General features: G+C 45.1%; 1 long non-coding RNA gene across 3 annotated transcripts in view; it reads left to right on the top strand.

The window, feature by feature from the left end:
• The window catches only part of LOC145722334 (uncharacterized), a 17,499-nt gene extending 9,414 nt beyond the window's left edge, over positions 1 to 8,085 (top strand). For 2 of the 3 annotated variants that reach the window (XR_014146516.1, XR_014146517.1), the window contains exons 5-8: positions 1,749 to 1,832; positions 2,871 to 2,948; positions 3,064 to 3,135; positions 5,701 to 8,085. This is a non-coding gene — a long non-coding RNA (uncharacterized LOC145722334). Of the gene's footprint in view, positions 1 to 1,748; positions 1,833 to 2,132; positions 2,188 to 2,870; positions 2,949 to 3,063; positions 3,136 to 5,700 lie in introns of all 3 variants that reach the window. The other variant, XR_014146521.1, reaches the window with a different exon arrangement.
• The last annotated feature ends 4,591 nt before the right edge of the window (positions 8,086 to 12,676 follow it).

Genomic DNA, 12,676 nt, shown 5'->3' with positions numbered 1-12,676 from the left:
AATGGAATATTATGCAGCCATCACAAAAAAAACCCGAAATCTTGCCATTTGCAATGATGTGGATGGAACTAGAGGGTATTATGCTAAGCAAAATAAGTCAATCAGAGAAAGACAAATATCATATGATCTCACTGATATGAGGAATTCTTAATCTCAGGAAACAAACTGAGGGTTGCTGGAGTGGTGGGGGTGGGAGGGATGGGGTGGCTGGGTGATAGACACTGGGGAGGGTATGTGCTATGGTGAGTGCTGTGAATTGTGTAAGACTGATGAATCACAGACCTGTAGCTCTGAAACAAATAATACATTATATGTTAAAAAAAAAAAAAAGAAGAAGAAGAAGAAGATAGTAGGAGGGGAAAAATGAAAGGGGGGAAATTGGAGGGGGAGATGAACCATGAAAGACTATGTACTCTGAGAAACAAACTGAGAGTTCTAGAGGGGAGGGGGGAGGGGGGATGGGTTAGCCGGGTGATGGGTATTAAGGAGGGCATGTATTGAATGGAGCACTGGGTGTTATAGGCAAACAATGAATCATGGAACACTACATCAAAAACTAATGATGTGGGGTGCCTGGGTGGCTCAGTCGTTAAGCGTCTGCCTTTGGCTCAGGTCATGATCCCAGGGTCCTGGGATCAAGCCCCACAACAGGCTCCCTGCTCAGTGAGAAACCTGCTTCTCCCTCTCCCACTCACCCTACTTGTGTTCCCTCTCTCACTGTCTCTCTCTCTCTGGCAAATAAATAAAATCTTTAAAAAAAAAAAAAACTAATGATGCAATGTATGGTGAATAACATAACATAATAAGAAAAAAGAATCCCTACTTTGGGGATTTGATCCGAAAAACATGGACACTGGGAATCCCAATATACGTAGGGCTGGAATGGCCATTTGGGGGCCATGAGCAAGTTAATGAGATGGTAAAAGAAGGTGATCTGCAGAGAGAGGAGAAAACAGTAGTTAGAAAGAAGAAAAAGTGAGAAAACGGTACCTAAGATATGGAGAGAACAGCTCCAACTCCTAAAGACTTCAATCCCCACAGGGCTAGCTTAGTTTCCCATCTTTGGATTCAATAGGACCTCTCCATAACTTTATAATAACCTCTGGAGCAAGTACCCACTCCTCAGCTGGATGGAGAGGGAAGAGATGATTTACAGCAAAAAAGTGGAGAAATCAGGGACCTGAAGTTCCTGATGAGGTTGAGGAACAGGAGGAGTGGGGTAACTGGGTGATAAGTCTTTCTATCAAATCTGCCAGCTCTGAACATCTGTTAATGCATGTTGGCCCATGTGCTATTCCTTACAAAGGTAGCATTTTTTTATGGGACAAATCTTTCATTCCAAAAGAGGCAAATCAGAGAGATATTTTGGAATAAAGAAGTCTCTGGTCTCGAAATCAGGCCAAGTAGACCACTGTCCTTCCTTTTTTTGTGTATGTAGCATTCATCTTGTCTGCACTTCCTGGGACCAATAAGCCACTTTCTAGGGAATCTCTCTGGGTCTCTGGGTCCTCTCAGTAACCACAGAGAGATCGCCATCCTACACAGCTGTTGCTTACATGGAAAGGGCTGCAGCATTACCAGGGAGAAACCCAGCAGTATGGCTCCTGTCAAATGCACAGGGGGGCATGGTGGTTGGTTCACACCCTCTAGTTGGGGTCTTGGGGTGATGTGCCATCCCCAGACCCTTGACACGGGTGACTGTGTCAGTTTCTCTCATGCATTAACACCTTGTGCTTTATGTTTTATAGCTAGTTAAATACAACCTTGTCAGGTAACCAGATTGCAAGCTCCTTGAAGACAAGACAACTCTGACTGTCGCTGTGGCGCCTTTGGTGAGCTCATAGGACTTTGCTTGGAGCATGTGCTCCATAAATATTCGTTGGCATAAAATGGAATACCCCCATTCCCCACCATTGGCCAGAGAATATGGTTGTCTGACTCCTTACTGGGAACACGACAGTTGTCAGGACATCAGTCTCTTCTCTTTAGTTTTTTCCCTCGCCTCTGTTCAATGCATTCCTCCCGGGTTTGGAAGAGATAGTGGCACCCACAATTTGTTTATCTGCTCTGAAACATGAAGGTACTTTGTGGTTATGAGGCAGTAACTTTGCCATTGTTTTTATTGGAAATAGTGACAAGAAGGCAGTGATTAACTCTCATTGCTGCCCCGGGACTTCATGATCGATGGTGTGGCCGCTTTTTCTGTCACTATCAAGTGTTTGCTTGGCCTCTCACTGTGGGAATTATGGGAGGAGGAGGGTGAGGAGGGGCACGTCCGAGTCTACCTGGATTTATCAATCTGGTTCTCCAGCAGGAAGAGATTCAGGTTGCATGATCAGCCAGAGACTATTTCCCCCATGGCCCCTGCCATGTTCAGGTGGCTTCTAAATGTCAATATGGGATCTGGGGAAGGTGCAGTGAGCCACAGAGGCATGCCGTAATAGGATGTTGGCTGATTGGTGACGCTGAACTTCCGCTTGGGAAAAAGATTAGCTATAGAAAATGCAATTACCTTTGGGTCCCCTAGTTCTGCAAATTTGTATAAAAACTGGGCTGGTTTGTCTTCATGATAGCTATGAAGGAAAGGTTTGCTAGCAAAACAAATAGCTGAAACAAAATTGCAGATGGCATGTTCAGACATCTTAGGGAATCATTTTTCAAGCCCTTTAGCAAAGACTATATGTAAATCAACAATCAGTTGGAATATTTACTTATTAAAGCAGTTGGTTTTCAACTTTCTTTTGTTTTAGACAGGGAAATTTTTAAAGTCTTAGATGAAGCAGAAGAAAGGGGGAGTTCTTCGAGGTGAAGGCGGGCCATGGGACCCTGCAAGCTCAGATGTCCTCTTCCACCTTATCCCTCTTTCACAGCCAGGGTTGGCCCCTCAAGCACCTCTGCAGAGACCTGGGATGCCAGGAAGACCAGTTTAAAAGCCAGCAATTCAAAAGGTAAGACCTACATCTGGAGCTGTTTGATAAGCAGTTAGAGGTACTGTGCATACTTTTCAGAAACAAGATTGTGTCTGAACAAAGCATTCTCTAACCACAGCTTTTCTCTCACCAGAGACTTGTTCTTGTTCAAATCATCTTTTGCTATTAGCCTGAACAATTGTTTGGAGTTCTTCAAATAAAACAGGTACGGAGGAGAGGTGGGGGACAGAATAAGACGCTGGGCTGCAAGTGATTGCGGGTTCTTGGAAGAGCAGCAAAGTGAAGGATGGGGTTGCTTGGGTCTATGTCCATGACAGGAAAGGAGGCAGGAGGGGAACAGGGCAGAGTTAAGAGATTTAGAATGGTTATTCCCAGGAGCCAACATGAATACATTTTCAAATACACTCGGCCCACTGGGAGTATGGAGCAACGTCACAAGGAAAGGCAGCTTCCAGCATGCGTATGCCATATGACTCCTGGAGGCTGTCCAGATTATATGGCCCCAGGGCCAGTGACTGAAGCCCAGCAAGGAAGTGCCTGGGGTCAAGGAGCGATAGCTCAGCAATCCCCATGCTTGGATTAGCCCCCTAAGCCAAAGTACCGGACAGCAAAGCCCAGGGTCCTTGGTCTTGTTGTTGTGATCCTGGTTGACAAATCAGAAGGTCACTGTGAGGGGCAGCCTGACCAGCATTCCCAAGCATCTGTCTGTGGCCAAAGTCCCCAGACCCTCTGAAGACGGCTGACCCTTCCATCCTCACAACACCATGTGGCCGCCATAATTTTCCACTGATCTATCCTGGAAGATTAGTGGATTGAGTGTCCAAGGATGCTTCGGGGTTTGTATTATTCAACTAATTCTCTCTGTGTTGCTGTGTCCACTTGTCAAGAGCAGGGCATATGCTTTATTCCTTCTGTTTTTCCAGGAAACTTTAATTGGATATTCAATATGTGTTTGAGGATGAATGGAAGAGAGGCTGAGAAGTGGGTAGAGACGGTCTTTATGATCCCAGTCTTTAAGCTGTGATCAACCTGTGGGCCACCTTCAGTACGAACTTGCCCAGCAAATTGTACTGGCAGCCCCCATCCACCTCAATCTTTGAGCTCACTCTGCTGCTTTGAACAATTCCTGCCCCCATCACAAAGTAAGGCAGCAGCAAGCTTTCAAGATTCCTTTGCTGCAAAGATGCATCTCTCCATCATTTTCTTTCTAAAAATCAGAAATTTTTAAAGTATACCAAAATAGAATAGTATGCTGAAATCTCATGGACCCATTACTCAGACATCAACATTTATCAATATTTTGCTAATCTTGTTTCACCTATATCCACTTTTTTCTAAGGTAGTTCAAAGCAACACACACACACACAAGCACTTTTGCTTTTTAATGTATCCCTAGTATATTATCACCAACCCAGAGTATCTAATAACCTGTCTTTGTTCAAATTTTCCAGAGTCTCTCCAAAAACTTTTACAATTGGTTTGTTTTTAAGTAATCTCTACACCTAATGTGAGGCTCCAACCCACATCCTGGAGATCAAGAGTCGCATGCTCTACTGACTGAGCCAGCCAGGTGCCCCTCGTTTTTCTTAAACTTAGTTTGACCCCACTTGTAAGTTCTTACCACTGGCTTTAGGTATTAGCCCCGAGTCATCGGGAACCACAGAGCACACCCAGCAGATGAACCCTCTGGAGATCAGCAGGTGTTAACAGGGGAGACTATTCCTGAAGTTTCATTTATTGTCCACATTTATTGTTATACCCTACTGTTGATTTTTAACCTCTCCAACCATGATGAAGTTCTGCTTGGAATGGAATGGTGCATGGCATCGAAACAAGTGCTTGTGTTACACACTCATTCTCAGAGCCCAAGGGAGTCAGGCATGTTCTTAATAACAAAACAACCATGGTCACAGATGTAAGCTATTGATAGCAATAAACAACTTGTAACTTTGCATGCATCAGTTAACAAAAGTCCCACTAACGTCTAAACAAGCTTGCATAAATTAACAATTACTATCTGCGGTGATACTTTATTACTGTCCTGGAGCTCACAACTATAGTTTTAGGAACTAGATCCAAAAATGTCCTTCATCCTGCAAAGACTTTTGTTGGTGTCTCCAGAAATTCAGGCAGATACTTGAGGACTGTGGTATCTCAAAACATAATGCTTCTGCAACCACAAAGAACAAGGCAAATGTGAGATTAACCCAGACTCTGCCTGTATTCTTTCTTTCCTACCTAAGAACCAGGGAGGTCATTTGCATTTGTTAGGGAAAGGTAACCCACCACTCAAATTAAATGGATGCAGTTCTCACCATCAGGGACCTAGAATCCACATGTAGCCTCAAATAGTCTATTGTGCAAATGTGTCTTATGGAGACATGATCCATTTTCAAGGAGATGGGATCCCTCCTCTGGGTGAACTTTTGAGTTCTATGAAGATTTCCTTGGGAATCTGGAGCCACCAAGGGAATGGGTCTGTCAGGTACTGGAAGGAAATATTTGCCAATCACACCCAGGTTAGATTATCTCCGCAGAAGAAACTAGTGGTGTTTATTGTACTCATAGAGTCCTACCTAATTTGGACCTTGAACTTTGTTTTGGTCGAGCGCATTCTCGGGCCTGCACTGGGAGGTTGAATCCAGAGCAGACTTCTGGAGGAGAGCCACACTATCACAATCAGCTGATGAATCCCCAAGCGGGTTTTCAGGGCCCTCCTCCAGGACCGGAGGCAAGTTATCTTTGTGTCTCTGTTTTTCCACCATCACAGGGGAAACAGCAGCCTACTTCGGAGGGAAAAAAATGATTGGAAAAGCAAAGTGACAGTGTTTACCAACACATTACTCATAGTTCCGTGAGCCTTGGGGCTCCCGTCCGCCGTGGAGAAAAGTTTGATTTACCTTGCCGTGATAGGAAAACACTCACCCCCGTGACTTCACCGGCTCCCCACCTTGCAGACCACATCAGACTGCGCTGGTGGGAAGTTGCAAGGGGAGGCGGCTGTGCACAGGGAACACATGTCTTTGTGAGAGAGGGAGGCTGTCCTGGGCAGTGGCTAACGGGCCTGCTCAGTGGAATTTTTCTCCCTTTTTAACCAGACTGAGCCTTGCTCCCTTCTGGCAGGCAGACAGGCCTACTCTTCCAAGTACACAGGGAAGTTCTGTTTTGACAAGCACACACATTCTTTTTCAGAAAGCCACAGAGGCGAACGCCTTTGTTGCAGACAGACCAACTCCCTTCCAGTGCAGGAGGTGAAACCCTTTCATGAGCCACATAATGGGAGCAGCCGTGGCGCTGGCCGACTCAGTCCCCGAAAAGTACATAACTTCCATTATGTGGCTTCCACATACGGAATGTACTTCCCCTCTCGAATCCAAACGCTGGCAGGGCTCTTTGTCCGGCACTGGGACTGGCAGGGAGCAGGGGCTGGCAGGAGTCATGAGGCATTTTTCTGTGGGCTTTGGCTTCCTGGCCAGTTGAACTCAGTCCAATTATTGTCCCAAGGTTCTGCCAGATAAAACAAGGAGAGAGCTTTTCTAGATGCCTGGTGACTATAAGATGGAGGAGGGAAGGCGAGTGCTGAATGGGGGGTGGGGCGTCCAAGTTCCAGCAAAGGCCGTGGCTCAGGAGACCCCTCCCCAGGCAAGGGCTCTGACTCTGCCCTCTGGAATGTGCGGTGGCCTCCAGAGACCTTGCCCGTCAGGCGAATGCCTGGTACTCTGGCCTTTCTCACCCTGGCATGGGGCTCCAATCTTAGCACCCTTTGTGACACAAAATCAAATTCCCTGGAACATGGGGTTAGCATTTTCAGCAAACTAATCCCATTGGTGATATTTAGTATTCTGAGCAGAGTGGGCCATACCCACAAGCAGTCTAGAAAGTTGCTACCTTGAGATGGCATCATGAAGGCTGTAAGACGGGCGCCTGGGAGGCTCAGACAGTTGAGTGGCTGCCTTCGGCTCAGGTCATCCTGGGATGGAGCCCTGCATCAGGCTCCCTGTTCAGCGGGGAGTCTGCTTCTCCCTCTGCCCCTCCCCCCACTCATTCTCTCTCTCTCTCTAATAAATAAATAAATAATCTTTAAAAAAAATGCTGTAAGATACTGTCCGCTTCCAAAGTACCTCCCTGACCTGCCCCCTCACTGTGCTTGAACTTCCTACAGTTGGAGGCACTAATTGGGAGTCACTAAAGGATCACCTCCAGAAAGTTCTATTTAAAATGCACATATTAAAAAATAAAATAAAATGCACATATTAAATTAATCGTGCCCTAATTAAAATGCAAATTATAAAATATATGTAGGCTTACCTCTCCTGGGGTTCTAGTGGCTACTCCCCATCTCTCCTTCCTAAGGAATGGCTGCATCTTTTTGACACAGGAGGCTAAGGATGAGTGTCTGCTCTGGGATCTCCTCTTCTCCTATTGTCCAGTTCCATATTCATCTCACTTCCTTCAACAGTCCATGAAGAGCTTCCTTCCACATTGGTCTAAACAAACCCACATCGGATTGACCATTTTCTAGTGTCTCGGCTGAGGTGCTAAATGCAGAAGTTGTTCAATATCCAGTATTCAAAGTAGAGAGACCTTCCATCTTGGTTACAATTCAGCAACTCTATTTCTGCTGCTCTGTTATTTTGGCACCTCTGTGCAATTGCATAGAAACTCAGGAGGAGCTCATGTCCCCTGCAATATAAGGACTCTGTAATATTGCATCCTGCAAAATGTCTTTGAAGGCCTCTTATCAAGTGCCTGTTCTCAGCCCTGCAGAGGTGGGGAGGTGCAAGAGGGTGGGACCTCCTTGATGATGGGCAGGACAAGAGATGTCATCCAGGCTGCTCATTGCCAAACAGATTCTGATAACCCAAGACCCTTTCCCCTGTGGTCACTTCAGGTCTCCTGCTATCAAATGCCCATCTGACTCTGGCACTTGTCCTCTGACCACAGAGTATGCCTTTGCCAATGCTTGATGTTTAATTATTTCAACTTAATTAAGTCTAGGTCACTCATATTGTCTTGCTTTCTCCCAGTTTTTTCAAACCCAACCTGAAGAGGATTGGAGACCCAGGGCTTAGGATCAAGGCGGGGAGGAAAATCCAGGCTTCAAAGCTATTCTTACTGCTAGATAAATGCGTAAATAAATAAATAAAACACTCCATATTGGAAAGCTTAGCATTTTCTGTTGATTTCTGCCTTTATTTTTTTTAAATGAAGAATGGGTAGGGAAGGGAGAACAATGAGGGGCAGCAGAGGAAAGGGACAAGAAGGAAAGCAGTGCCAGGTTAGACCAGAGCTGCTGGAACTCAGGGTCTGGCAGGAGCAGAGCTGGGTGTCTCCCGCATTGGCCAGAGTGTAGCCAACCCTTCTGAGCCCTGGTGGACCACACTGGGCAGCTCCAGCCAGTTTTACCCCTGAGGCCAGGCCGAAGATGCCCTCAGGGACTGACCAAGTTCAAGGTGAAGCTCCTTAGCATGGTCACAAGTCCCAAAGGCAGGAGCAGGGACCAAAATGGCAGATAGAGACAAGGGAGTAGAAATAAGACAAGAAGAATCCTGGCAATGGACATTCTGGGCAGATTCTGGGAAGCTTCTCTTTATCATTTGTTAGCTAGCATATAGATGGTAAGATGTTGGAACAGACAGTTGGGTTAGAGGAAGGGAAAAAACAACCATATTCTCTTAGAGCTGTACACAGACGAGGGTTTCGGGTAGTGCTTTTTGAATGAATTAATATTTGAAGACTAATATCTTTAGCCCTTTGCAGCTTCAGGTGTGTGTATGCCACTGTCTTCTGTAGCCCTAACATGATTACGTGGCCCAGACCCATCCCCGAGCCAGATAAAGATAGTGGTTGTGAATGTGACAGGAAATCACCCACTGGCCCACATGCTACATCTGGGGTGCCCATGGTGGGGGTTAAGGGCTATTACCCTAACCAGGCTCTTTCTTGCTCCTCCTCTGCCTTGTTTCCAGACCTCACTCATTTATTCAGTAAATGATTATGAAACAATTACTCTATGCCTTGTACCATGCTAGGCATGAGCTACATAGTGGTGAACAAGACAGAATTGGTCTCTATCCTCATAGACCTTAGAGTCTGGTGGAGATTTCAGATAGTAAGGAGGCAAACAAACATAATCTATACCTACATATTCACATGTATTCATGGAAGACTACAATGGCACTGCTCTGTTTTTATTACAATCATTTGGTTACATTCATCTGAGGCTGTATATGCTTAAATCCACGGATTCAAATTCAAAGATGTGGAGAGACCCTCACTATCAGGAACTGATCACAAAGTGACACATCCCTGGATTCGTTCCACTCCAATCTCGCTTTCATCTCCCTGTACAGCATTATTCATATAAAGAAACAAACAAACAAATAAAAGGGCACTTCAGGAAAGTATGCCCAAATCCCATAGTTTCCCACCTCCCCAAAGTTAACTCATTCCTTGGGTCAAATGCCTCTTTCTTATGTTTCATAATTCCTTACTTTTGTATCAGTTATCCATGGTCATGATAAGGCTGCATAACAGACAGTCTCAAAATCCAAAATAATAAGCTTCTATTTAGTTTATGGGTCTATGTGCTGGCAATTTAGGTTGAATTGGCCAAGCAGCTCTGGTCTCAGAACTCACTCACATATCTGGTAATTGTCTGACTACAGGCCATTTTGGCTGGAATGACTGATGATTCAGCTCTGCTCCCATATTTGGGTCCCATTCTCATGCAGGCTAGCTGGGGCATGTTGTCATGGTGGTGACAGAAGACAAGAACAAAAATGCAAATGGAAACATGTAAGTGCTCTTTCAAGCATCTGCTTGTGTCTCTCTCATCTACTAACATCCCTTTGGATAAAGCAAGTCCACATGGTGGGTGCAGAGAGAGTAGGAGGTCATCAGAAGGTGTGAAGAACTGAGGTCATTGATGTGATCACTCTACCACATCTACCATCTTTTTTTGCTTTCTGGATGAATTAAGAGAGCTCATCAATGATTAAGAAGTTTGCTTGATTTAATATTAGAGCATCACTGACAATTTTTGTCTTTATATTTTTAAAATGTAAAACAATAAAATTTACCTTTTTGGTGTATATAATTCTATGATTTTTAATGCTTGCAGACTTGTATAATGACAAATAAGATACAGAACAGTTCCATCACCTTCCAGAATTTCCTCAGGTCACTGATATTTTGAGAGCTCATGTCTGGATTCAACTTCTCAAACAAAACTGGTGGATTTGTATGAAGAAAGTTAAAGCTTTAGCAATACCTCTTGGGTATTTTGTAGCTACAACTTGAGGTGTCACTAAGGAAAATAAATTAGTCAAAAGAGTCAGCCATCAGATGGAATGCCTTGTGAAGACCTTGGTAGTAAGAAATTTAAAAAGCTTCAAGCCAGAGGTATCTGAACTTGAAGAGACTCATACCTCACCGTTATACAAAAAACTAAATCCCTGAGGGGTTTGAGTGCATTTTCAAAGTGGGGAGACAGCGGGGAAAGAGAGAGAGAGAGAACAAGAACCCACACCTCTTGTTTAGTCTAGTGTTCTTTCTCTTGCTCAAAGCTTCTCTTGTTTGCCTCTCACCTCCACTATAAGATTCATCTCTGCCCTTTGACTTCATTTTCCTACCAACTCTGGCCCAGTGAGAATGGACTGGTCTGTCAGTGCTCCATTGTCTTAATTCTTCTTGTAGAGCTGAAGGCATTGTTTTTCTCCATGAGAGCCTATTTGGTGCTAACCGATTTGAGGTGCCTCCCCTAGGGTTGCAGAGGGAGCAAGGTTTTAGTTCCTGGAAAATTTAATACACAGTTTGATCTTTGCTACTCTACTGAACCCCTGAGTTCCCTTTCCTTATCTCATAGCTCTCTCAGCTGCCAGGGAATTTGATCTGGAGTTGTCTTATCAGTCCTAGGGCAACAAGCAGGTGATGAATGAGGGGCTGGGGAGGCAGCTGTCTCTTCTTCGAGGCCACTGACATTTTTGAAAAGGACCATGTGCATTGGTGGTTGCTGGAAATGGAGGTAAAACTCACTCCCACACTTCTTAGTCTAAGGTCTGTAGTATTCTTTTGTCTCTTTGCCCTCCAACTAATTTAGAGGTGACTCTTTCTTCTTAAGGGTTCTTGGCATTCATGGGGCTTTGCAGTGGCCTGGTCATTGTGGCTCTCTTTCCAGAGGACAGAATTTCCCTGGCGTGACCTTGATTGATCCTAAAACACTAGCTCGCACTTACAGATAATGTTCAGAGTCTCGAACTGAGTGTGAAATGGTGCAGCGGGTGGATTATTCAACCTTCCCGAAGAGAAGCCCAGCTGGTACCATGATGGTGTGGCCCCAGGGAACCCGGCTAGGTGTTGAGCTTCAGATGTGAGATTGAAGAATCAAGGAGAAGCTAGTGAGTCATGGCATCTGACCCACTTAAACCCGTTACGCTCTTTTCAAGAATCTGATATGTCCTTTGAGAGGAACCGCCTGTGAGTTGTACCTCTTCTGCCCTTTATTTCTGCTGGAATAAAAATGTAAGCAGGGAGGATGGACATCCAGACCCAGCTGGACAAAGCCCTTATGAAGAAGGGCTTTTTATAGGCCACTGTTGCAGCCATGTCCTAAATAGAAATGTATCCAGCCCGCCTCGCTGACAATTCAGCATTCCTGTGCCTTGGGGGTATGATGTCACAAAACAAGTCAACCATCATTTAGGGGAGTCATTTCAAGGTTTCCCATCTCTGCTCTCCAGCTCACTTTCCCTCTGCTCCTGTCACCAGGATGTCACCACCCAAATTAGTGAAAGGCCCCAACCCAAGCAAGCATCAGCTGGATTGTCAGCCCAGTGAATGGCCCACCCTGGGGACCTGCTGTTATAGCCCTGCCTCAGCTGTCACCTTCCTGTGGCCTTTCCACTTTTCCTCAGCATGAAGAGCTGCCAAAAACAGCAGTCAGTTCTCCCTGAGGAAGAAGAAGCTGTGTGCAAGGTCAGGTAAACACAGGGCCTAAGAAAGCTTTCCCCTCCCCCACCCCACTTACACTGTGTCTTATCCTCACTCCAAGCTAAGGACCTCTAAATCCAGCCACAATACTAACCCTGGAATGGCAGGAAAATGTTCAACCCAGAAACCACATCCTCTGCAGTGCCACAGCCAGCACCAGCAAAGGACATGAAGTTAAATCGAAATGGAATTTGAATGACAAAGTGACATGATGTCCATCTCCCTAATGATGGGACAAGTTGGTCTTCCATCACTGGCAAGGCAAAACTGCAAGGCCCAGATCTGTGTGTAAAGGCTATTTTGCATGGTTTTAAGTCACCAGCTCAGCTCAATATCTAAAACAAAGAGAATGAATTATGGAACAGGACGAAGGGAGCTTGTTAATTTTCCCACTGATGCACTGTGAAATAAGAGCTTTATTCTAAGAATGGTATGTCCTCAGGGCTCTCTCTGGAGAGACGCTGACAAATCCAAATGTCCTTACTGTTTCCTTTGCCCCCTGCTCTATGACTTTTCTATACACATTTACAAAATATGTATATTTCATGGTATGTCTTTATCTATAGGACTCAGCGAGTTCAAATCTGTGATTCTCTCTAGGGCTTCTTTGACAATAAAGAGTGCTCGGGTGATGTTATTGATGAACACACACACACAAACACGCACACACATTTGATTGTGTACAGCCTGTCCGTATATATTACAGAAATGTCCTTGCAGCCTGCTAGCTATTGTCCATACTAGTGAGCTATAGC

The sequence above is a fragment of the Leptonychotes weddellii genome, chromosome 1, assembly GCF_054177405.1.
Source record: "Leptonychotes weddellii isolate Sample4059 chromosome 1, ASM5417740v2, whole genome shotgun sequence".
Classification (NCBI taxonomy): domain Eukaryota; kingdom Metazoa; phylum Chordata; class Mammalia; order Carnivora; family Phocidae; genus Leptonychotes; species Leptonychotes weddellii.
Note: the sequence above shows the minus strand (reverse complement) of the source record. Positions and strands in the feature narration are given on the sequence as shown.